Source organism: Rattus norvegicus, chromosome 1 (genome assembly GCF_036323735.1).
Source record: "Rattus norvegicus strain BN/NHsdMcwi chromosome 1, GRCr8, whole genome shotgun sequence".
Classification (NCBI taxonomy): domain Eukaryota; kingdom Metazoa; phylum Chordata; class Mammalia; order Rodentia; family Muridae; genus Rattus; species Rattus norvegicus.
The window spans coordinates 41,030,856-41,056,002 of NC_086019.1; the positions used below are offsets into that span (position 1 = coordinate 41,030,856).

General features: G+C 41.9%; 1 long non-coding RNA gene and 1 other non-coding gene across 4 annotated transcripts in view; both read right to left on the reverse strand.

The window, feature by feature from the left end:
• Positions 1-8,632, reverse strand: part of LOC120099103 (uncharacterized) — a 49,386-nt gene extending 40,754 nt beyond the window's left edge. The window contains exon 1 of the long non-coding RNA XR_010058938.1: positions 8,605-8,632. This is a non-coding gene — a long non-coding RNA (uncharacterized LOC120099103). The remainder of the gene's footprint in view (positions 1-8,604) is intronic.
• Nid2l2 (nidogen 2 like 2) overlaps positions 8,621-25,147 on the reverse strand; it is a 52,696-nt gene continuing 36,169 nt past the window's right edge. Inside the window, exons 1-4 of one of the 3 annotated variants that reach the window (XR_010058943.1) lie at positions 16,975-23,530; positions 11,029-11,098; positions 10,586-10,672; positions 8,621-8,670 (exon numbers count right to left, since the gene is read on the reverse strand). This is a non-coding gene — a transcript (nidogen 2 like 2). Of the gene's footprint in view, positions 8,671-10,585; positions 10,673-11,028; positions 23,531-25,147 lie in introns of those variants that run through there. The other 2 variants (XR_005499797.2, XR_010058942.1) reach the window with 2 other exon arrangements.

Below are 25,147 nucleotides of genomic sequence, written 5' to 3' on the forward strand. Positions count from 1 at the left end.
GCCCAATTAAAGAATCTCTGGACACCTCTTCCTTGCTCAAACAAGTACATTTAATGAAGAGAAGCCCCTGGCATGTCACTCAGGCTTTCATTCCCGTGCACGCTTACAGAGGTAACCCCTGCCCTTCTCTCCCCATCTGGAAATACCAATTGTCACCCTTTAAATGCTCCGTGTCCTCCTGACCCCTGGAAGTTTAACTTAGAGGCTTTTACGGCTTTTTCCTCGAGATGACACCATCTGGAAAGGTGTTTCTGGGGACAAACATGACTGCAGGCCATTTTAAGCAACAGAACACCGTTCCCATATGCAAGGCACAGCACTTGCAAGAATGAAGCAAATGCTCAACTTCAGCCAGGACTCGGAAAGTGGGGTCTTGATGGACTCAAAGCTTGAATTCTTTGGACCCTGCTACAATTGTCCATCATAACATGGAATAATAAACAAAGGGTTTCAAACACCACAACATTCCAACATCTTGTCAAAAGTGATTATTTAAAAGGTCACAACTGTGGCATGTGACACCTATGGGTTCCAACAGGAACGTACTTCACCACACAAGCCTCAGACATCTCACCCCATCCAACTTAAGATCCCATCTGACAGATGTGTGAAGAAAGGTTTCAGTCACAAACAGCTGTGGAAACTGCAAACATGAGGCTTGGGAAGGACATGACTGTTCAAGGGGCAGCATGCAGAAGAGATTTTATGATAATCTCTCCCTGGTTGTGTTAAGAGCTATTGAAATCTACACATGTGATAAAATTTCACACACACACACACACACACACACACACACACACACAGAGACACAGACACACATACACACACAGGCATACATACACATAGATACACACAGAGGCACACACTCACACAGACACACAGACATACACACACACATAGGCACACACACAGACACAGACACAGACACACACACAGACACACATTCACATAGGTGCACACACAGAGACATAGATACACACAGACACACACACAGACACACAGACATACACACACACACACACACACACACACACACACACAGACACACACACACAATGAGATCTAACATAATTTCCAAAATGTCAATAGGTGACTTTATTTCACAGATAACAACTTCAATTTAGAACAACCATCTCTATAGTTCTACAATGGAAGCTCCTTGGGCGAGGCTGGATGAAGATTCTGTAGGAGTTTTCCTGAACCGTTTTGAAACTCTACATTATTTTTTTAATATTAAGGGCTTTTCTTTTTTTTTTTCAGTTGGTTGTTTTTGTTTTGTGTTTTGTTTTGTGTGTCAGACTGGATTGAAAATTCTAGGCAGTCTGATCCTGTGGTTTAATTTTCCTACACATTTAAACACAGTTAAACCTCAGGGATGGCTACCTTGAAATTCTGTTGCAAAGTAGCAAAGCTCCCATGATCTTTAAGGTAAGAATGGATTCTATCAACTGATAAACAGGACTCGGGGATCGGACCCAGCAAGGAACAATGTGGGAATTTTTGTCTTTCTTTTTTTTTTTTTAATTATTCACTAGATAATTTTTTTTATATATTGCTTTTTGTATTAATTTTTCTTTTTTTCTTTTTTTTTTGGGTGAGTTTTTTTTTTAATTAACTTGAGTATTTCTTATATACATTTCGAGTGTTATTCCCTTTCCCGGTATCCGGGCAAACATCCCCCTCCCCCCTCCCCTTCCTTATGGGTGTTCCCCTCCCAACCCTCCCCCCACTGCCGCCCTCCCCCCACCAGTCTAGTTCACTGGGGGTTCAGTCTTAGCAGGACCCAGGGCTTCCCCTTCCACTGGTGCTCTTACTAGGATATTCATTGCTACCTATGAGGTCAGAGTCCAGGGTCAGTCCATGTATAGTCTTTAGGTAGTGGCTTAGTCCCTGGAAGCTCTGGTTGCTTGGCATTGTTGTACATATGGGGTCTCGAGCCCCTTCAAGCTCTTCCATTTCTTTCTCTGATTCCTTCAACGGGGGTTCTATTCTCAGTTCAGTGGTTTGCTGCTAGTATTCGCCTCTGTATTTGCTGTATTCTGGCTGTGTCTCTCAGGAGCGATCTCCATCCTGCTCCTGTCGGACTGCACTTCTTTGCTTCATCCATCTTGTCTAATTGGGTGGCTGTATATGTATGGGCCACATGTGGGGCAGGCTCTGAATGGGTGTTCCTTCAGTCTCTGTTTTAATCTTTGCCTCTCTCTTCCCTGCCAAGGGTATTCTTGTTCCCCTTTTAAAGAAGGAGTGAAGCATTCACGTTTTGATCATCTGTCTTGAGTTTCATTTGTTCTAGGCATCTAGGGTAATTCAAGCATTTGGGCTAATAGCCACTTATCAATGAGTGCATACCATGTATGTCTTTCTGTGATTGGGTTAGCTCACTCAGGATGATGTTTTCCAGTTCCAACCATTTGCCTACGAATTTCATAAACTCGTTGTTTTTGATAGCTGAGTAATATTCCATTGTGTAGATGTACCACGTTTTCTGTATCCATTCCTCTGTTGAAGGGTATCTGGGTTCTTTCCAGCTTCTGGCTATTATAAATAAGGCTGCAATGAACATAGTGGAGCACGTGTCATTTTATATGTTGGGGCATCTTTTGGGTATATGCCCAAGAGAGGTATAGCTGGATCCTCAGGCAGTTCAATGTCCAATTTTCTGAGGATCCTCCAGACTGATTTCCAGAATGGTTGTACCAGTTTGCAATCCCACCAACAATGGAGGAGTGTTCCTCTTTCTCCACATCCTCGCCAGCATCTGCTGTCCCCTGAGTTTTTGATCTTAGCCATTCTCACTGGTGTGAGGTGAAATCTCAGGGTTCTTTTGATTTGCATTTCCCTTATGACTAAAGATGTTGAACATTTCTTTAGGTGTTTCTCAGCCATTCAGCATTCCTCAGCTGTGAATTCTTTGTTTAGCTCTGAGCCCCATTTTTTAATAGGGTTATTTGTTTCCCTGCGGTCTAACTTCTTGAGTTCTTTGTATATTTTGGATATAAGGCCTCTATCTGTTGTAGGATTGGTATAGATCTTTTCCCAATCTGTTGGTTGCCGTTTTGTCCTAACCACAGTGTCCTTTGCCTTACAGAAGCTTTGCAGTTTTATGAGATCCCATTTGTCGATTCTTGATCTTAGAGCGTAAGCCATTGGTGTTTTGTTCAGGAAATTTTTTCCAGTGCCCATGTGTTCCAGATGCTTCCCTAGTTTTTCTTCTATTAGTTTGAGTGTATCTGGTTTGATGTGGAGGTCCTTGATCCACTTGGACTTAAGCTTTGTACAGGGTGATAATCATGGATCAATCTGCATTCATCTACATGTTGACCTCCAGTTGAACCAGCACCATTTGCTGAAAATGCTATCTTTTTTCCATTGGATGGTTTTGGCTCCTTTGTCAAAAATCAAGTGACCATAGGTGTGTGGGTTCATTTCTGGGTCTTCAATTCTATTCCATTGGTCTATCTGTCTGTCTCTGTACCAATACCATGCAGTTTTTATCACTATTGCTCTGTAATACTGCTTGAGTCCAGGGATAGTGATTCCCCCTGAAGTCCTTATATTGTTGAGGATAGCTTTAGCTATCCTGGGTTTTTTGTTATTCCAGATGAATTTGCAAATTGTTCTGTCTAACTCTTTGAAGAATTGGATTGGTATTTTGATGGGGATTGCATTGAATCTGTAGATCGCTTTTGGTAAAATGGCCATTTTTACTATATTAATCCTGCCAATTCATGAGCATGGGAGATCTTTCCATCTTCTGAGGTCTTCTTCAATTTCCTTCTTCAGTGCCTTGAAGTTCTTATTGTACAGAACTCTTACTTGCTTTGTTAAAGTCACACCGAGGTACTTTATATTATTTGGGTCTATTATGAAGGGTGTCCTTTCCCTAATTTGTTTCTCCGCTTGTTTCTCTTTTGTATAGAGGAAGGCTACTGATTTATTTGAGTTAATTTTATACCCAGCCACTTTGCTCAAGTTGTTTATCAGCTTTAGTAGTTCTCTGGTGGAACTTTTGGGATCACTTAAATATACTATCATATCATCTGCAAATAGTGATATTTTGACTTCTTCTTTTCCGATCTGTATCCCCTTGACCTCCTTTTGTTGTCTGATTGCTCTGGCTAGAACTTCAAGAACTATATTGAATAAGTAGGGAGAGAGTGGGCAGTCTTGTCTAGTCCCTGATTTTAGTGGGATTGCTTCAAGTTTCTCTCCATTTAGTTTAATGTTAGCAACTGGTTTGCTGTATATGGCTTTTACTATGTTCAGGTATGGGCCTTGAATTCTTATTCTTTCCAGGACTTTTATCATGAAGGGGTGTTGAATTTTGTCAAATGCTTTCTCAGCGTCTAATGAAATGATCATGTGGTTTTGTTCTTTCAGTTTGTTTATATAATGGATCACGTTGATGGTTTTCCATATATTAAACCATCCCTGCATGCCTGGGATGAAGCCTACTTGGTCATGGTGGATGATTGTTTTGATATGCTCTTGGATTCGGTTTGCCAGAATTTTGTTGAGTATTTTTGAGTCGATATTCATAAGGGAAATTGGTCTGAAGTTCTCTTTCTTTGTTGTGTCTTTGTGTGGTTTAGGTATAAGAGTAATTGTGGCTTCGTAGAAGGTATTCGGTAGTGATCCATCTGTTTCAATTTTGTGGAATAGTTTGGATAATATTGGTATGAGGTCTTCTATGAAGGTTTGATAGAATTCTGCACTAAACCCGTCTGGACCTGGGCTCTTTTTGGTTGGGAGACCTTTAATGACTGCTTCTATTTCCTTAGGAGTTATGGGGTTGTTTAACTGGTTTATCTGTTCCTGATTTAACTTCGGTACCTGGTATCTGTCTAGGAAATTGTCCATTTCCTGAAGATTTTCAAGTTTTGTTGAATATAGGTTTTTATAGTAAGATCTGATGATTTTTTTAATTTCCTCTGAATCTGTTGTTATGTCTCCCTTTTCATTTCTGATTTTGTTAATTTGGACGCACTCTCTGTGTCCTCTCCTTAGTCTGGCTAAGGGTTTATCTATCTTCTTGATTTTCTCAAAGAACCAACTTTTGGTTCTGTTGATTCTTTCTAGGGTCCTTTTTGTTTCTATTTGGTTGATTTCAGCTCTGAGTTTGATTATTTCCTGCCTTCTACTCCTCCTGGGTGTATTTGCTTCTTTTTGTTCTAGAGCTTTTAGGTGTGCTGTCAAGCTGCTGACATATGCTCTTTCCTGTTTCTTTCTGCAGGCACTCAGCGCTATGAGTTTTCTTCTTAGCACAGCTTTCATTGTGTCCCATAAGTTTGGGTATGTTGTCCCTTCATTTTCATTAAATTCTAAAAAGTTTTTAATTTGTTTCTTTATTTCTTCCTTGACCTGGTTATCATTGAGTAGAGCATTGTTCAATTTCCAAGTATATGTGGGCATTCTTCCTTGATTGTTATTGAAGACCAGTTTTAGGCCATGGTGGTCCGATAGCACGCATGGGATTATTTCTATCTTTCTGTATCTGTTGAGGCCCGTTTTTTGACCAATTATATGGTCAATTTTGGAGAAAGTACCATGAGGAGCTGAGAAGAATGTATATCCTTTTGCTTTAGGATAGAATGTTCTATAAATATCCGTTAAGTCCATTTGGCTCATGACTTCTCTTAGTCTGTCTACATCTCTGTTTAATTTCTGTTTCCATGATCTGTCCATTGATGAGAGTGGGGTGTTGAAATCTCCCACTATTATTGTGTGAGGTGCAATGTGTGTTTTGAGCTTTAGTAAGGTTTCTTTTACATATGTAGGTGCCCTTGTATTTGGGGCATAGATATTTAGGATTGAGAGTTCATCTTGGTGGATTTTTCCTTTGATGAATATGAAGTGTCCTTCCTTATCTTTTTTGATGACTTTTAGTTGAAAATTGATTTTATTTGATATTAGAATGGCTACTCCAGCTTGCTTCTTCTGACCATTTGCTTGGAAAATTGTTTTCCAGCCTTTCACTCTGAGGTAATGTCTGTCTTTGTCTCTGAGGTGTGTTTCCTGTAGGCCGCAGAATGCAGGGTCCTCGTTGCGTATCCAGTTTGTTAATCTATGTCTTTTTATTGGGGAGTTGAGGCCATTGATATTGAGAGATATTAAGGAATAGTGATTATTGCTTCCCGTTATATTCATATTTGGATGTGAGGTTATGTTTGTGTGCTTTCATTCTCTTTGTTTTGTTGCCAAGACGATTAGTTTCTTGCTTCTTCTAGGGTATAGCTTGCCTCCTTATGTTGGGCTTTACCATTTATTATCCTTTGTAGTGCTGGATTTGTAGAAAGATATTGTGTAAATTTTGTTTTGTCATGGAATATCTTGTTTTCTCCATATATGTTAATTGAGAGTTTTGCAGGATACAGTAACCTGGGCTGGCATTTGTGTTCTCTTAGGGTCTGTATGACATCAGTCCAGGATCTTCTGGCCTTCATAGTTTCTGGCGAGAAGTCTGGTGTGATTCTCATAGGTCTGCCTTTATATGTTACTTGACCTTTTTCCCTTACTGCTTTTAATATTCTTTCTTTATTTTGTGCGTTTGGTGTTTTGACTATTATGTGACGGGAGGTGTTTCTTTTCTGGTCCAATCTATTTGGAGTTCTGTAGGCTTCTTGTATGCCTGTGGGTATCTCTTTTTTTAGGTTAGGGACGTTTTCTTCTATGATTTTGTTGAAGATATTTACTGGTCCTTTGAGCTGGGAGTCTTCACTCTCTTCTATACCTATTATGCTTAGGTTTGATCTTCTCATTGAGTCCTGGATTTCCTGTATGTTTTGGACCAGTAGCTTTTTCCGCTTTACATTATCTTTGACAGTTGAGTCAATGATTTCTATGGAATCTTCTGCTCCTGAGATTCTCTCTTCCATCTCTTGTATTCTGTTGGTGAAACTTGTATCTACAGCTCCTTGTCTCTTCTTTTGGTTTTCTATATCCAGGGTTGTTTCCATGTGTTCTTTCTTGGTTGCTTCTATTTCCATTTTTAGTTCCTTCAACTGTTTGATTGTGTTTTCCTGGAATTCTTTCAGGGATTTTTGCGATTCTTTCAGGGATTTTTGCGATTCCTCTCTGTAGGCTTCTACTTGTTTATTAATGTTTTCCTGTGTTTCCCTAAGGGAGTTCTTCATGTCTTTCTTGAAGTCCTCCAGCATCATGATCAAATATGATTTTGAAACTAGATCTTGCTTTTCTGGTGTGTTTGGATATTCCATGTTTGTTTTGGTAGGAGAATTGGGCTCCGATGATGCCATGTAGTCTTGGTTTCTGTTGCTTGGGTTCCTGCGCTTGCCTCTCGCCATCAGATTATCTCTAGTGTTACTTTGTTCTGCTATTTCTGACAGTGGCTAGACTGTCCTATAAGCCTGTGTGTCAGGAGTGCTGTAGACCTGTTTTCCTGTTTTCTTTCAGCCAGTTATGGGGACAGAGTGTTCTGCTTTCGGGCGTGTAGTTTTTCCTCTCTACAGGTCTTCAGCTGTTCCTGTGGGCCTGTGTCTTGAGTTCACCCGGCAGGTCACTTGCAGCAGAAAGGTTGGTCTTACCTGTGGTCCCGAGGCTCAAGTTCGCTCATGGGGTGCTGCCCACGGGCTCTCTGCAGTGGCAGCAACCAGGAAGATATGCGCCGCCCCTTCCGGGAGCTTCAGTGCACCAGGGTTCCAGATGGCCTTTGGTGTTTTCCTCTGGCGTACGAGATGTGTATGCAGAGTGCAGTCTCTTCTGGTTTCCCAGGCGTGTCTGCCTCTCTGAGGGTTTAGCTCTCCCTCCCACGGGATTTGGGTGCAGAGAACTGTTTATCTGGTCTGTTTCCTTCAGGTTCCGGCGGTGTCTCAGGCGCAGGGGTCCTGCCGCTCCTGGGCCCTCCCCCACGGGAGCCCAGAGGCCTTATACAGTTTCCTCTTGGGCCAGGGATGTGGGCAGGGGTGGGCAGTGTTGGTGGTCTCTTCCGCTCTGCAGCCTTAGGAGTGCCCACCTGACCAGGCGGTGAGGTCTCTTTCCCACAGGGTCTGGGAGCAGAGAGCTGCTGCGGCTCTTTTTTTAATTTTTTATTAGATATATTTCATTACTTACATTTCAGATGTTATTCCCCTTCCTGCCTTCCTGTCAATCAGCCCCCATTCCCTCCCCCTCCCCTCCCCCAACTTTTTGCCTTTTTAATTAAAAATAGTTTCTTCACTCACATGATACACCCCAAGGAGAGTTTCCCCTTCCTGGGATCCAATAGGAGGGAAGTGTGAATCTTCCTGGGAAGGGGAAATGGAATCCAAAGGAATTTTGTGAACATCTGATTTGCTAGGGGCTTCTTTAAAATGTGTGCCATGTTAAGTTTAAACCCTTGCACTGCATGGAAAACTGGCTTACGAGGTGCACCTAGGTAGTGGGGACACCAGCTTAGGCTTAAAGAGCAACAGAGCAAATGGGTAGCATCCCAGGATGGCTCACAAATGAGCCCCCACCAGCAAGAGTGAGAGCCCACTGCACATGACAAGTGCACATGTCGAAGCCTGATTTGCCAGAGGCTGAGAGTGACATGTTTAAATGGCGGATGGATGGTTAGCATTTTAAGGAGAATCCATGTGTTGCCAGACAAAGCAACATTCCTACCTTTATTCTTGTCAGGTTTCTATTCCCCGTCTCCCAAGATATCTTCAAGATCCTTGTCTGACCAACCTACAGAAAAACCACACATTTCAGTGGCCAAAAGAAAAAATCTCAGCAGCAAACATTTGGATTAGTTAAAGTTGTCCATGACACGTGAGTGTTCTTCATGGAACTGAGAGTGTGGTTCAGTGGCACAGCAGATGTAAGGTCTCAGAACCACACCTTGTGCTCATACTAAGGATCGATGGGGAGGGGGAGAAGGAGGGGGAAGGGAATGAGGTTGAGGGAAGTGAACAAGGAAGAAAGGGGGTAGGCAAAATTTCAACCAGCCCCTCAGACAGCTCACTGCCGATGTATATGTTCTGTAGAACGTCCAATCATCTTGAGCGTTTGTGTGACCACAGAGAGAAGAAATACAATCCTATAATTAAGTTCAGATGAGACGCCATCCCCCTGCCTGGATGGCAGCTCTCTGAGGTCTGACTCTATAGAAGACTCTGCTTCTTAACTGAACCAAGGAGATTAATGCCTTTCTGCAAAAATAAGTCTCAACTTTCTCACAATCTGCGACATAATCACAGATGACTAATACGAGAAGCAGAATCATTATTAACCATAGTTCAGTAAGTAAGTACACATCTTCCTGAATGTCCTATGCTCTGTGTGCAAAGTGTGCTTAAAGCCGTCCCACTGTATTCCAGAGGACAGGGGGGTGATTTGCTAAGCCCCTGGCATCACTGTCCCTTCTCTTACTTGGCTTTGTCTGCTTTCTGTCATGAGACCACTTTTGCTAGGCAGAATGAACGTCGTACCAACTGGATGACTTGGGAAGCATTTCTTAAAACTGAATGAAATGAATCCATCAGTCCAGGATAGCCACTGATGGTGCTTGTCGACAAGATTTCGGGCGAAGCCTTTATAAGCTACCATGGTTCTTTTCCAGTGGTATGGGTGGTGTTGGCAGCAAGTTAGATTTTTTTATTATAGCATGCAGCATTACACTGAAGTTTTATAAACCATAAGAGAACGAGGTTTTCTAAAGGACTAACCTGCAATGCTAGAAAACTACAAATGGGCACAAGTCCATTGAACGGGTATTGTAGTTCAAATGTGAAATTTCCCTATAGGCTCATGTGCTGGGACTCTTGAGGCCTGCTTTTGGAAATACATCACTGAAAGTTGACATCTGGGATTTACTAGCCCACTTCCTGTCTCTGTCTCTGCACTTCCTGTGTGCGGATACAAAGCAAGCAGCAGAGTCATATCGGGGCCTCATCGCTTCTAAAATGATAAGTTGAAAGAATCCTTCCTCTTCTCTTCGCTTGCTAGGTCCTTGTTCAGGACAACCAGAAAAGTAATGAAAGGAGAATTAACTGAGGAAAGGTTACTAAACACTTTTTAAAATGTATTATTCATTTATATATCTGTTTTAAACCCTTTTGAATTTAATTGTATTTAAGTGTGTGTGTGTGGGTGTGTGTGGGTGTGTGTGTGTGTGTGTGTGTGTAGGTCAGAGGACAGCTTTCAAGTTGCATATCTCAATATGAGAATCCAGGTATCTCCTAGCATGATTGACATTCTAGAAATTTCTAAGAAGTATAAAATAATGCCACTCTCTGACAAATTGTTTTTCTATCGACACACAGACTCATACAATTTGCTATTTATTTTACTATGTATTGGTTTAGTATTATCATTTTATATGAACAATACTGATTTTTTTAAAAATTAAATATATAGATGATAAACAGAGATAGATATGACACACAGAGACAATAGTTATTGAGATTCCCAATAATTCAGAGAATCCCAAGACCAAAATATATCAGTACTACCATTGTGGGGTTCTCCTACAGTTCGAAGTGGCGCAGATATGGCCCAGATCTACAGTATTCTGGACGTCTCAGAACGCCATTGCAGGTATAAGACAAACCATACCAGGAGCTATAGCACTGGCCTGCGATGTCGAGCATCTAGAACTTACCTCCTCCTTCTCCTGTACTTGGCTTTTTGGGGCCATCTAGATCATTCCGATCATCCAAGGAGTCTTCCAAGTCAAACCCATCAAGTTCTGGGGACCACAGAACAAAAGAGATAATCACTGCTGTACTGGGTAGTTTTTATGTCGGCATGAGCTAGAGCCATCTGCAAGGAGGGAACCGTGTTTAAGAAAAGACCTCCATAAGCTCAGGCTGTTAGGCATTTTCGCAGTGATCGATCAGTTGGGAAGGACACGGTACACAGTGGAAGGAACCATCCCTACGCTGGTGGGCATAAGCCAAATAAAATAAACCCTTTCTTTTCCATGTTGGTTTTGATCGTGGTGTTTAATTATCACCATAGAAACACAAACTAGGATAACCACTGAAACAAGTAGCTGATGTGAAAAATCCTTCCTTCCTTTTTTCCTGTGAGAGCTTGTCTTACCCATAGGATTTGACGGTGCTCTAGTTGTTCCTGGCCCTCTCACTGTAGTAGTGGTGATGTGGTCCCATCTCTATGAAAGTAGGAGGGAAAACAGCAATAAAAAAATAAATAATAATAAAATGTATACCTACATCATAGTTTAAGGAAGTCACACTGTGAATAGACCATCGTTAGTACTTATTAAAGCTCCTATACAAACTCATAACTACCCGGAGAAAGATGGCAAAGAGATAGAACAGGTTTAAGTGAGGGAGATTCTAACCATTCTTCATAGGTTGGGGACAGAGAGACCCACATCTCACCACTTGACTAGAGCTAGAACATGAGCCCAGATCTGCTGCACACATGGAGTAGGGAATTCTAGACGATCCCCGAGACCTTTGAGCTACGGTTTCCTCTACTGTTAGTGCAATAACTGAACAGCAGATTATGATGCCCAGAGATGAATGAGCTGGTTTTGTCTGTAGTGTGCAGAGAATTGTTTTATAAGCTAGCATTTATGTGATGTACAGAGAACTGCTTTACAAAGTGAAAGTGGTTAAAGAAGAAAATTTGACCATCATGCTATACCGTACATTAAAATCAACTAAAAGTGGGTCAAAGATCTAAAAAGCTAGTTTCTCAACACTCAGCAGAAAACATTTTGGAAAAAATATATCCAGTTCCTGTCAGCCTGCACTTCTTTGCTTCATCCTCCTTATCTTGTTTGGTGGCTGTATATGTATGGGCCATATATGGGGTAGGCACTGAATGACTCTTCCTTCAGACTCTGCTCTAAACTTTTCTTCCCTATCCCCTTCTAAGGGTACTTTTGTTCCCCTTTTAAAGAATGGAGCATCTGCATTTTGGTCATCCTTCTTCAGTTTCATATGATCTATGGCAATGCACTCTTTTAATCACAGTACTCCAGAACAGAGGGAAAAGGATCTCTGAACTTGAAAACAGCCTGGTCCACAGAGTGAGTTCCAGGACAGCCAAGAGAAAGAAACCCTCCACTAAAGAAACAAGAACAAAAACAAAGGGAGAAAGAAATGAAAAGAAAAAACAACAAGGATTTCTGAACAACTCACTTGCACCGTCACAGAACAACAAACAAATGGGTGTTGTAGTCAAACGTGATATGACCCTACAGGCCAATTGTTGGGAATACGTCACTGGAAGGTGACATGTAAGTTTTACTATCCACTTCAGTGGGGTCACATGGGGCCCAGGTTAAGAGTAAAGGAGATCTACTGTGGCATTTTGTGAGTGATGGATTGGACGCTGCCTTGTCATCACTATTACATGTCGATGTTATTGAACTCATTTCAGCAGTGTCTCAGAAAGCAAAGTATTTAAAGCAGAGGTGAGGGAAATTAGTATAAACGTAGAGTAAACCTAAAGGTATAAAACCAAGAAGATCCAAATAAAGACACACACCAGATTGGCAACATCAGCTCCCACACTCTCTATGTTCAATGAAAGCCTATAGAAGTCCCACTGATTATTTCTTTCCAGAAAGAGTCAAATTTGATCTAAACTTTTTGGGGACAGCAGAACCTGAGATTGTCTTTTTTAATCCTTAAAAAGAATAAAGTGGGATGAATCACTCTACCTAATATTTTATAGTCAACATTTATCAAAGATGTGTCAGATAGATAGATACAGGCAACAGAACAGAATGAAGAGCTCAAAAGACCTCAGATCTGCTCAAGTGATTTTTTTATACATATGCAAAGCAACTCAAGGGAGCAAGAAATCTTTTCAGCAAAGGGTGCTGGAATAAATAAACTTCCAAAACAAAAAGCAATGGGTTTCATTTTATATAAAACTAACTGCGAATGGATAGGTTCCATTTGCTTAAATATTAAACCATTAAATTTTCAGAAGGAAGTGTTTCAGAATTGAATGCTTAGTAAAGAGTTCAGATATTCGACAACAGAAACACAGCCCATAAGAGAAAAAGTTGTTACGAAGCTGGAAAGAGCAGGCCACCTGGGGAGGACCTGGCATTTGAGATCCAGCTAGGACTGCTTGCCAACATAGTAAGATTCAGTCTCAAAAGAGGGGGGAAGAGGAAGAAGTGGCACAGGAATAGGATGTGTAGAAAGGAGGGAGGACAAAGGATTCTAGACAAGAAAACCATCAGGAAGCTTTAATGGAGCTAAGGTTCTTGTGGGCTGGTGGGGTAGCTCAGAAGCAAGCATGCATTTACTTAGAGGTCCTAGGGTTTTCCTCAGAACAAACAGGGAAAAACAAGGGGGAGGAGAGGAAAGAAAGGAAATTTGGAGTTGGCTTTTTGACAAAAGAAAACAAGATTCAAAACTTGTTCTAATGATCAAAATTATAAATGGAAGAGGAGGCATTGCAACTAATACTAAATAGGTACAAAGGAAACTATAATGGACAATGTATTCCAACAAATCAGACATGCTAGAGGAAATGGATAGAGTTCTAGAAGCACACAAACTATTAAGGTGATTATGAAAAATCAAAATATAATTGGATGAATGATAATTAGAATAATTAACAACCTCCCAACAAAGAAATATCCAGGTAAGAGAAGGCTATAAAAATGAATTCAAAGAAAAGTTAAAGCTAATCCTTCTCAAATCCTTGCAGATCTAAAGAGGAGGAAATAATTCCAAATTCACTACATGAGAACAGCATGACCCTCACGCGAATCCAGACAAGAATGCCAAAAGCAAGCAAAACTACATATGAATAGAGGCAAAAATCAAGGAAACATTACATTCGCAAAGAGAATGAACAGCACATTTAAAAGATTGCACCCTATAATGAAAACTGGATTTATGCCCGGGACACAGGATTGCTCAACATAAATTAAATCATTAAACATTAAAAGTATGAAGCATAAAAATCATGTGATCATGTCAGTAGGTATAGAAAGAGAAACTGACAAAATTTAACATCTTTTTGATGACAATCCTCCACATATCAGCCATAGAAGCTAGAGTGGTTAGCGGGAGTTGTCAACTCAATGAGTTCTAGAACCTCCTGAGAGACAGGCCTCCAGCAATATGGTAGGAGATCATCTTGACTCGGTAAACTGTGTTGAAAAGAAGCACCTATGGGAGATGACATGGTTCTTCGGTCTGAGATCCTAGCCTGCACACAGGTGATGGAGTGAGCTGAGTGTACGCCATCATCGCTCAAACTGGGCAAAAATAACTCTCCCTTAAGCGGCTTCCACCCTGGCATTTTCTTACAGCAACTAGAAAAGTAACTAAGATGAAAGCAATGTCACCCAATGGAATGAGGACCACACAGGATGAGGGACCAGGGCACATAGTCAAGGGGGAAACACTGAAAGATTTCCTTCTAACCCGAGGAACAAGACAACCGTGTCCAATGTACCAATTCTATTCAATACAGTACCAGCAGGCCTAGCAAGAATGAAGAAAGGATATTGAAAATGGTCTGTAGGTGGCAGGACTGTATGCACAGAAGATCCACGAGAACCAAGTGTGGTGGTGCCCACTTATGATCCCAGAATCTGACAGGCAGACTCAGGAGGAGGAGGACTTGGAGGGCAGCCTGAATTATGTAACAAGTTTCAAATCAGCCTGGGCTACAGATACGGAAAAATAGACAAACTGAGAAAGGAAACACTGGCATATACATGGTTTTGAAGATGAACAAACTAGTCATAAGCCAAAGAATGTAGATGGCAAAAGGAGAAATCACTCCCCGCAGAGCCTCCAAGAGGAATGCTGCCACACAGGCACTAGTGCTTTGCGCCACTGAACTATCCCTGCAGGCTCCCTGATCATATCTGCTGCCAGTAACGAAACTTGGAATTTAAGACAGAGTTTTCTGAAAACTTGCTGGTGGCTATGATATGAAAAGCTTTTCAATATCTAGTGGTTTTTTAAATCATTGGTTTACTCATCATTTATTTGTTTATTTGTTTTTGGACAAGAGCTCTTGCTGTTGTAACCCTGAGTATCCTGGAACTTGCAACACAGAACAGGATTATCCTCAAACTTTTGGTATTCTCCCCAAAAATTTGCCTCCACAGTGCTGGGATTACAGGTGGTGCCACCCCGTATGACTTACTGAATGCTTTGTTCAATGAGTAGGTGTGATTCTGTAATATAGTACATAGTGCATTGGTTGGGGTATCAGTGTTTCCAAGTGACCAGTGCACAGCACTAGGACACTGTGAATGATCCATTCAAAGAATAGGAGAGTCCAATGGAAGAGCTGGAGGAAGGACTGAAAGACCAGAAGAGGACACGGACTCCAAAGAACCATGAACACCTTGGAGCTCTCAGGGTCTGAATCGCCAACCAGGGAGCATGGACATCTGGCCCTAGGTCCCCACACATATGTAGCAGATATGCAGCTCGTTCATGTGGGTGCCCAAACAACTGGAGCAGGGGCTGTCCCTAAAGCTGTTGCCTGCCTGTGAATCCTGTTTCCCTGGCTGGGCTACCTTACTAGCCTCAGTGGAAGAGGATGAATCCAGCCCCAAAGAGGCTAGATGTGCCAGCTAGGTGTGGGGGGTGGGGAGTGGGGGCAGAAACCCTGGGGGATCCACCCTTTCTGAGGAGAAGGGGAGAGATAGAAGGAGAGACTATGTAATGGAGCAGGGAAACTGGCAGCAATTTGGACAAAAAGGGAGTAAATAAATAAATAAGAAAATACTAAAGAATAAAAGCACATTGAGTTCTTTCCCCTTTCCTCCTACACATCTGCATGAGTCTGGATTTTCTCCGCATGTTGTACTGTACCTAAGGAACTTATAACTGCTCAGTCCAGATGCAGATATTAAAAATCCAGGTGGAGTGGTAACACACATCTGTAGTCCCAGCACAGGGGTTGAGGGGTGGGGAGGTAGAGGCAGGTAGACAGATCTCTGTGAATTTGAGGACAGTTTGGTCTGTCTAGTAAAGTGTGGTCTACATAGTGATTCCTAGGTCTGTCTCACAGTAACACACACACACATACACACACACACACACACACACACACAAACACACACACACACACAGAGACAGACATACACACACAGACACACATACACACACACAAACACACACAGATACATACAGACATGCACACACACACATACACACACAGACACACAAACATACACACACATACACACACAGAGACATGCACACACACATACACACACAGACACACAAATATACACACACATACACACACAGAGACATGCACGCACACACTGACACACACACAGGCGCACAAAGACAGACATGCATGCACACACACACACACACACACACACACACACACACACACAGAATCCAGATGCATTCTATTGAAGCCAGACATTACAGAAAACTATAAAATAATGTCATTCATTACTCTAAACTATATTTCACCTTATAAGCACAGTTATTTCTCATAAAAACCCACCACATATGTCAATGCATATGACTTTTTATTTTCCTCAGATTAATATCAGTTTTTAGTTCTAAGTTCTCAGATGAGAAGTATTTATAGATGTGACCCACATACACAAACTCTCCTGAGATCTTCAAAAACTTAAGAGAATTTCAAGAAAACATCTGAATATCTTCGTTGAAGACTTCTCCTTTGGCCTCAGGTTGCCCCACTGTGCTCGACTATGAATGGCTCATGTTTAACCTGGAAGCTATGGGGATAGGCTGGGTCTTCAGTCAAGTCCAGCTCACCCCTTCTGCCTCCTATACCTGGATTCTGGCAGCCATCGTCACCCAAAGAAATAGGAAGTGGAAATGCCTGGTTTTCCCAGAAGGCACAGTGACCAACTAGATGGGATTCTGTTGAATTAAATCTAACATTCACATGGGTGCCTTTGTTGACTTTTCATATGTGCAGCTAAAAATTCTACATGGCTCCTTTTGACCCTGTCCCAGATGGAGTCCCAACGAGTCCCTCCTTGTGTCCCTTCTCAGGTGAGTCTGGCCTTCCTCACTTCCCACACCTCGTTACCTGCTGGATTTGATGGGGCTTTGGTAGTTCCTGTCCTCCTAGTCGTGGTGCTAAAGTGGCTCTCTGAAGGGAGGTGGGAGGATGAAAGGAAGCAGATTGTAAAACACATTGGCTGCTTTATGGTTTACAGAAGTCACATCGTGAGAATGGTCTCGGTATCGGTCCCCGAGGCCATTGTGGGGATCACGCTGAAGAATCATAAAAAGTCATGGGTTCTGAAGCTAGAAATGCATCAGTGGACAAGAGTCACTGTTGTTCTAGCACTGGATCCAAGTCAAAGCCGGCCTTGTCAGCACAGAGAATTTCAGGACAACTCGGGCTAAATCAAGAGACCCTGTCTCAAAACAAAACAGTGAGAGGAATGAAACGGGTAGGAGTTCTCTTTTTGTACAGCAGAAAAAAGGTGAAGGCAGATGCACGTTCTCTTGTGGTTTCGACATAGACTAAATGAAAAAGGAAGATGACACACGTATGACGAGACGACACAAGCCTTGCACAACAGAACTAACAGGTAGATGGAGGTGCAGCTAGTCTCATATGCATGTACTTTTCTGAAGGCAAGATTGTGAGTGTGGTGCATGGCCGAACACTTGTGTTTGCTTGGTGGACTCGTTTGTTTGAGTCACGCTTTACTCAGGAAGTTTCTTTCAGCGCATCCTCTAGATTAAAATCATTGAAGTCTCCATATCCTGCAAAGAAGAAGACAATTTTAAGTTTAGGTAGTTTTTAAAATGAAGGAAAGATTGTAATATTTTCTTTGTCCTTACCATTATAATTTGTGGTTCTGAGAACTGAACCTAGGACCTAGAACATACTAGGAAAGAGTTCACCACTAAGGCTGATGCTAAAATATACTCTTGACATGGTGTTTGTCATTTAAAAAAATAAGGGGATGTGAATGCAAACGGAAAACAAAAATCCAAAGTCGCTACACTTCCGCCAGGAAAAAATAGAGCAGAAGTCAAACACTCCATTGTGATAGAAAGAAACAGATCATTACATAATGAAAAAGGCCAACAAGTCAAACACATTTGAGATATGTGTGTGTGTGTGTGTGTGTGTGTGTGTGTGTGTGTGTGTGTGTATGTGTGCGGGTGTCCCCATTGTCAGGCACCCAAACATATATGGCAATCATTAATAGATATGAACATAGAATGTAACACAGTAATAGGAAACTTCCATCATCAAATGGATGACCTAAGCATGGGGAGAAACAGTGGGTTTTACAAGTGTTCTTTGCAAATGCACACATAGGAACATCACAGATCATGTGCTAATACACAAAGTACATTCCAGCAGTGATTATGGAAGAGTGGGATCATATCAAGTCTCTTTTCTGACTACAACAGCAAGAAACTAAAACTGAATGGTGAGAGAGAGAGCTCACAAATATGTAGAAATTAAACAGCACTCTTCTCGACAATCCATAAGTCAAAGAAAACCAACTAGATGGAAACCAAACAGGATCCAGAGACAAGGGCAAATGGGATCACAGTATATTCAAAGGGAAAGCAGTCCTGACCGGAAGCCTGCATTACATCAGCCCTCATGTTACACCTCAGAAAGCTAGAAAGCAGAACAAAGGGAAAGCCAAGCAGAGCAAAGCACTTTTAAAAAAACAAAGTGGGTAATCTAAAGGAAACGACTGAAATTTCTTTGTGTGTGTGTGTGTGTGTGTGTGTGTGTGTGTGTGTGTGTGTGTCTGTGTGTGTGTGTGTGTATGTTTTGTGGCACCATGTATGTTTCTGCATGGCATGCATTCAGTGCCTTTAGAGGCCAGAAGAGGGTGTGTCAACTCCTCTACAACTGGAGTTACAGATGACTGTGGTCTGTCATGTGGATGTTAGGGATCAAACAAACCCATGTCCTGTGGAAAAGCAGTCAGTGATCTTTACTGCTGGGTCATTTCTGGAACCCCACAGAAGAAGCAGTTGTGGAGAAGGATTAATTCAGAAAGCTGAATATCACACACTTTGTCTCAAATGGAGAGTCTAGATTTTAATTTTTATTTATTTTTAATTTTTAAAAATTACACATATGTATGTATTTGTGGCCAAAAGTACAGGTGCTCTTGGAAACCAGAAGTGAATGTCAGTTCCCTAGAAGGTAGAGCTAGTAGCCCACCATGGATGCTGGGAACCAAAATCTTAATGACTAAGCTAGCTTTCAAGTCTGAGTCCAGATTTTAAACAAGCACTCGAGGAACAGAACAAATAAAATAAAATCACACATCACAAATCCTAGGACCCAGTTCAGAGTAAGTGAAAGCCCTATGTGGCCAGTGTGGAAAGTGACAAGGCCAACATTGGTCAGTGACAGGCACAAACCACAAGTTGGCGATAATATAAAAGTCAGAAATACAAAATGATCTAGAATCCGTATATGCGGTACTCGACCTGAATGCTACAAAGCTGCCAAAAATAAAAGCAAAATAATAGTAGTGTAAAATACACAACCCAGAAATAAAGTCGATCGTAACTTTTACGGAGAGTTGAAAATGCACAAAGGGTTAAGGATAGTGTCTTCAGGAATCACTGGTGGGAAAACACAAAAGAATGAAATTAGACCTTTATTCCAATACAGTAACTGAATCATAATTAATTTGCACTTTATTAAATGCAATACCCAATCCTGAAGAGCTACTAAAAGAAGTAGCGGGCATTGGTCTGGCTTATGGTTTCCTGAAGAGCATTCCCAAAGCATAGGCAAAAAAGCAAACTGCAGCAGTGAGGCGGAGCTTACAAGGCAAGGGCTTACTCCACAAGTGGAAAGCCCTGGGTTCAATTCCCAGCACCACAAAACAAGGAGACTAACATGCATCCAACCAAAATGCTTCACCACAGCTAAAGAATGACCCATGCAATTAAGTGACATTTTCCACAAAGAAATGATGTTTATGGTCAACCGATGAATTAAAAGATAATGTATGACAAGTCTAATCTTTGAGGAAACAAAATTGCAAGTGCAATGAAGCTAGCTTTAGTCCTAGCCTATGGAAAATGGTATGGACACTCCTGAAAAGTAAGCATAGAATTATCCTATAATCCAGTTATATGAAGCTTGGGAACTGAGGTTGGTAAATCAGAGTCATCTGCACGCTCATGCTCAGTGCACAACTATTCACAGTAGCCAAGGTATGGGGAAAAAAACTCAAGCTTTATCTAGGTAAATGAATACAGGAAACGTTATTAGACTAGGGAAATGGCTTGGTGATAGCACACTTACTTGGTGTGTGCAAAAGGCCCTTTATTTTTGAGATTATGACTACAACACTTCTCCCTTCCCTCCCTCCAAATCTTCCCATACACCCCTCCAAACAGCACTGTGAGCCCCACTTAAATGGAACCACCCAGTGTACCATACTTAACCTGCCCAAAGCTACAAGGTCATGTGGACCCTGTCCACAACCTGGCGATTACTTCTAGTGCCAAGCTTACAAATGCACCGAAAAGCTTTCTGAGCCAAAAGCTTAGAGCCCAGTAGCCAACTCTTGCTTCTTTTCAGAGTCCTTTACATATTACTTCCAAGTCCTGAACATGGGATTCAGTATTATCAAGTTCAACTCTTATAATCTTCCTCCCACAGTGACACAGGGGAGATTAAGGTCCCCTCTGGGATTCTGAATCATACTGACAACAGGACTTAAAAACAGACTCACGAAGAACCACAAGGATGATTTATTAGAGTTCAGAAGAAGAACCCCAGGACTGGCAAGCTGTAAAGCCCTAGCAGCTCCCAGAGGACGAGAAAGGAGAAGGGCCAAGGCGTGCTGTTTAAGCTGCCATGGAGGTTAGGCTCATGGTCAGCAAGCAGCCACATGTGGGGTTACAGGTTTTAAGGAAAGAGTAGGGAGGCCCAAAATGCTGGGGATAAAGACCCCAGTACTAAGGAAAGAACACTTAGAAAAGAGATAGAAAATGTGAAAAATATGTATGCTTTTCTGACTTGGTCATAGGGTATACTTAGGACCTTTTACATGACTGGTCGGTAAGCCTCTGAACAATGGTGGTGGGGATCGTGGGAAAGAAAAGTACAGTGTCTCATTTTAAAAACCATTCTATCTTTTCAGTAAGGTTTTAGCTGGTGAGCCAACCTTTCTATGGTGATCCCTTACCAAAGGGATCGAACCAGTCTCCACTGAGACCGGAGATCTTATCCTCTTGACCGACACTAACAGTACCATAAACCAGTAGAAATGGACAGTTCTCTCTCTAGCCCTGGGCCCAAAGCACTACCCCAGAAACACACACTTGAATGCTAACCCAACTTACAGAACAAGCAGCCCATTAAGCAGTTTTCCCTGAGATACCAGTCTGGAAATAATGCGACATTACTTCGCCTGTTTTATTGCTCCGCTCCCCTTGTCACATTCTGGTCCATCTAATTACTGCTGCTCATAAGGAGATTCAAGACTTGTGTGTGAGCTGGATGATGGCTTAGGGGCAGCTAATTTGAAAGAGGAAACCTTTCCTCAGCAAAGGCAAAGAGTGATATAATGCACCTACGTAGTCAAAAAATATATATAAATATATTTTTCATTTATTTAATATATGTTATTAATATGATACACACACACACACAAAATCAACAACGAGTGTGCGAGAATCCTTGCAGATCAGAAGAGGGTATCGGATCCCCTAAAACTGGACTTAGAGGCATCTGGGAGTTATTGTGTGGATGCTGGGAACTGACTACAGGTCCTCTCCAGAACCTCTCTACTCCCAGGAACTGGGAGTCAGCAGACGTTCTACTAGAGGCACAAGGCAGCCTGGTATGCACAGCAATTTCAAGTACAACTTGGTGTACGTGTCAAGTCCTAGGCCAGCCAGGGCTACACGCTGAAACCCTACCTCAAAGAAGAGGAGGAAGGTATATAATGAAGGAGGCCTCTTGAAGATAGAAACGGACTGGAGTGAAGCAGCTCTAGCCAAGGCAGGGCAAGGATTTTAGTTCCAGTCCAGCTACAACCTACCCTGTGACTCATTACTGCACACCGTTTTCTTTAAGGACTTTTGTCCCTTCCAACAGCTCAAAGTATGGTTCTCCATAAAGCCAGTCACTGCTAATCCCTTCCTAGAGTGAGAAGGTAGACTCGTAGGGCATATAAAACTTAACAAAATGCCTCTGGTTCCTCGGGCTACCTCTAAATTGTTCAGAGAGCTCTATGGCTACAGCTTTGGTGAGCCATCACCCATGCTGGCGTAGAACTTCAAAACCAAACTTTGTAGACGTATGTGCAGGTGTGTGTGTGTATGTTTCTATGTTTGGGTTCACACACACCTTTGTGGGTATTTGAAGGCCCTTCTTTTTTGAGACAGAATCTGTCATACATACACAGAACATAGCAATTAAGTCAAGTCAGCTTGCTACTCAGTGCCAAGGATCTGCTCTCCCCCTTTCACCAACAATGAGAGCACAAGTATGTGCCACTAGCATTGGCTTGTCACGTGGCTGTTCGGTATTGAGCTCAGACTCCTGTGCTTATGCAGCAATCACTTTATGGACTGAATCCTCTCCCCAGCCTCTCTGGTGAGCTTTTGGTGATGCAGCTGCCTTTCAGTCACACAGGTTCTTCTCAGTAACTAAGCCTCAATAAATTAATTGATTTACCAAGCTAATAGACAAAGTGGATGAAAGCCCGTGAAACCTCAACTCTACACAAAGAACTACATGCAACTAAGAAATGGTGAGAGAGAGATAGTCTTCCCCGGGGAAGAGCAGGTCAATTTTTACCCAATACCAAGTAGTCAGCACTGAAAACATAAACATACAAGCAACATCAGACAGGTTGAATAGGTTATATTTATTTATGTAGGAAAATCTATACATAGTTGCATGTAACAACAATTAATGAAAAAGGAGGTCGTGGACTTGAAAGAGAGCAAGCAAGAGTAAATGGGAGTCATTTTAACATTTTATTTTATTTTATTTTCATCCTGTGTATGTGTGAATGCCCAAGGCAACCAGAGGCATCAAAGTCTGTGAGATAGAATTCCAGGCAGTTGTGAACCATCTGCCAAGGGTACTAGGCACCAAACTCAGTTCTTCTGGAAGAGTGAAATAAACTTCCAAATACTGAGTCATCTCTCCAACCCATATGCAAGGGTTTGGTGGGAGGAGAAGTGGAGGGAATGGAGAAATGTTGGGATTATGTTATAATTTCAAAAGTAAAAGAGATAATTTTTATTTTTATTTTTTTAAAAGTTAATATAATTTTTATTGATTATTCAATCAAGAAACAAGAATTCTGGCAGGATATTCTGAATTATATCCTGAGGGTACTGTCTTGGTTATCCTTGCTGAATAGGGACAATTTCTACACTGAGAGAACATTACCATTGTCAGGATATCTGTGTATAACAGGAGCCTTCTCTGGAGCACTATAGGTTTCTATTGAGACCACAGGTACTGATGATTGGAGCAGTGGCTGATGGATGCTATCCTGCTCATAATTAAATATATCTACTTTTTGACTTGACACATTGTCTCGTGTTCTTTTTTTTAAATTTATTTAATACTTAATAATAATTCTTTGGTTTCCAAGCAAACATCCCCCTCCCCCTCCCCTTCCTTGTGGGTGTTCCCCTCCCAACCCTCCCCCCATTGCCGCCCTCCCCCCAACAGTCTAGTTCACTGGGGGTTCAGTCTTAGCAGGACCAAGGGCTTCCCCTTCCACTGGTGCTCTTACTAGGATATTCATTGCTACCTATGAGGTCAGAGTCCAGGGTCAGTCCATGTATAGTCTTTAGGTAGTGGCTTAGTCCCTGGAAGCTCTGGTTGCTTGGCATTGTTGGACTTATGGGGTCTCGAGCCCCTTCAAGCTCTTTCAGTTCTTTCTCTGATTCCTTCAATAGGGGACCTATTCTCAGTTCAGTGGTTTGCTGCTGGCATTCGCCTCTGTATTTGCTGTATTCTGGCTGTGTCTCTCAGGAGCGATCTACATCCTGCTCCTGTCGGTCTGCACTTCTTTGCTTCATCCATCTTGTCTAATTGGGTGGCTGTATATGTATGGGCCACATGTGGGGCAGGCTCTGAATGGGAGTTCCTTCAGTCTCTGTTTTAATCTTTGCCTCTCTCTTCCCTGCCAAGGGTATTCTTGTTCCCCTTTTAGAGAAGGAGTGAAGCATTCACATTTTGATCATCCGTCTTGAGTTTCATTTGTTCTAGGCATCTAGGGTAATTCAAGCATTTGGGCTAATAGCCACTTATCAATGAGTGCATACCATGTATGTCTTTCTGTGATTGGGTTAGCTCACTCAGGATGATATTTTCCAGTTCCAACCATTTGCCTACGAATTTCATAAAGCCGTTGTTTTTGATAGCTGAGTAATATTCCAATGTGGAGATGTACCACATTTTCTGTACCCATCCCTCTGTTGAAGGGCATCTGGGTTCTTTCCAGCTTCTAGCTATTATAAATGAGGCTGCGATGAACATAGTGGAGCACGTGTCTTTTTTATATGTTGGGGCATTTTTTGGGTATATGCCCAAGAGAGGTATAGCTGGATCCTCAGGCAGTTCAATGTCCAATTTGCTGAGGAACCTCCAGACTGATTTCCAGAATGGTTGTACCAGCCTGCAGTCCCACCAACAATGGAGGAGTGTTCCTCTTTCTCCGCATCCTCGCCAGCATCTGCTGTCACCTGAGTTTTTGATCTTAGCCATTCTCACTGGTGTGAGGTGAAATCTCAGGGTTGTTTTGATTTGCATTTCCCTTATGACTAAAGATGTTGAACATTTCTTTAGGTGTTTCTCAGCCATTCAGCATTCCTCAGCTGTGAATTCTTTGTTTAGCTCTGAGCCCCATTTTTTAATAGGGTTATTTGTCTCCCTGTTGTCTAACTTCTTGAGTTCTTTGTATATTTTGGATATAAGGCCTCTATCTGTTGTAGGATTGGTAAAGATCTTTTCCCAATCTGTTGGTTGCCGATTTGTCCTAACCACAGTGTCCTTTGCCTTACAGAAGCTTTGCAGTTTTATGAGATCCCATTTGTCAATTCTTGATCTTAGAGCATAAGCCATTGGTGTTTTGTTCAGGAAATTTTTTCCAGTGCCCATGTGTTCCAGATGCTTCCCTAGTTTGTCTTCTATTAGTTTGAGTGTATCAGGTTTGATGTGGAGGTCCTTGATCCACTTGGACTTAAGATTTGTACAGGGTGATAAGCATGGATCA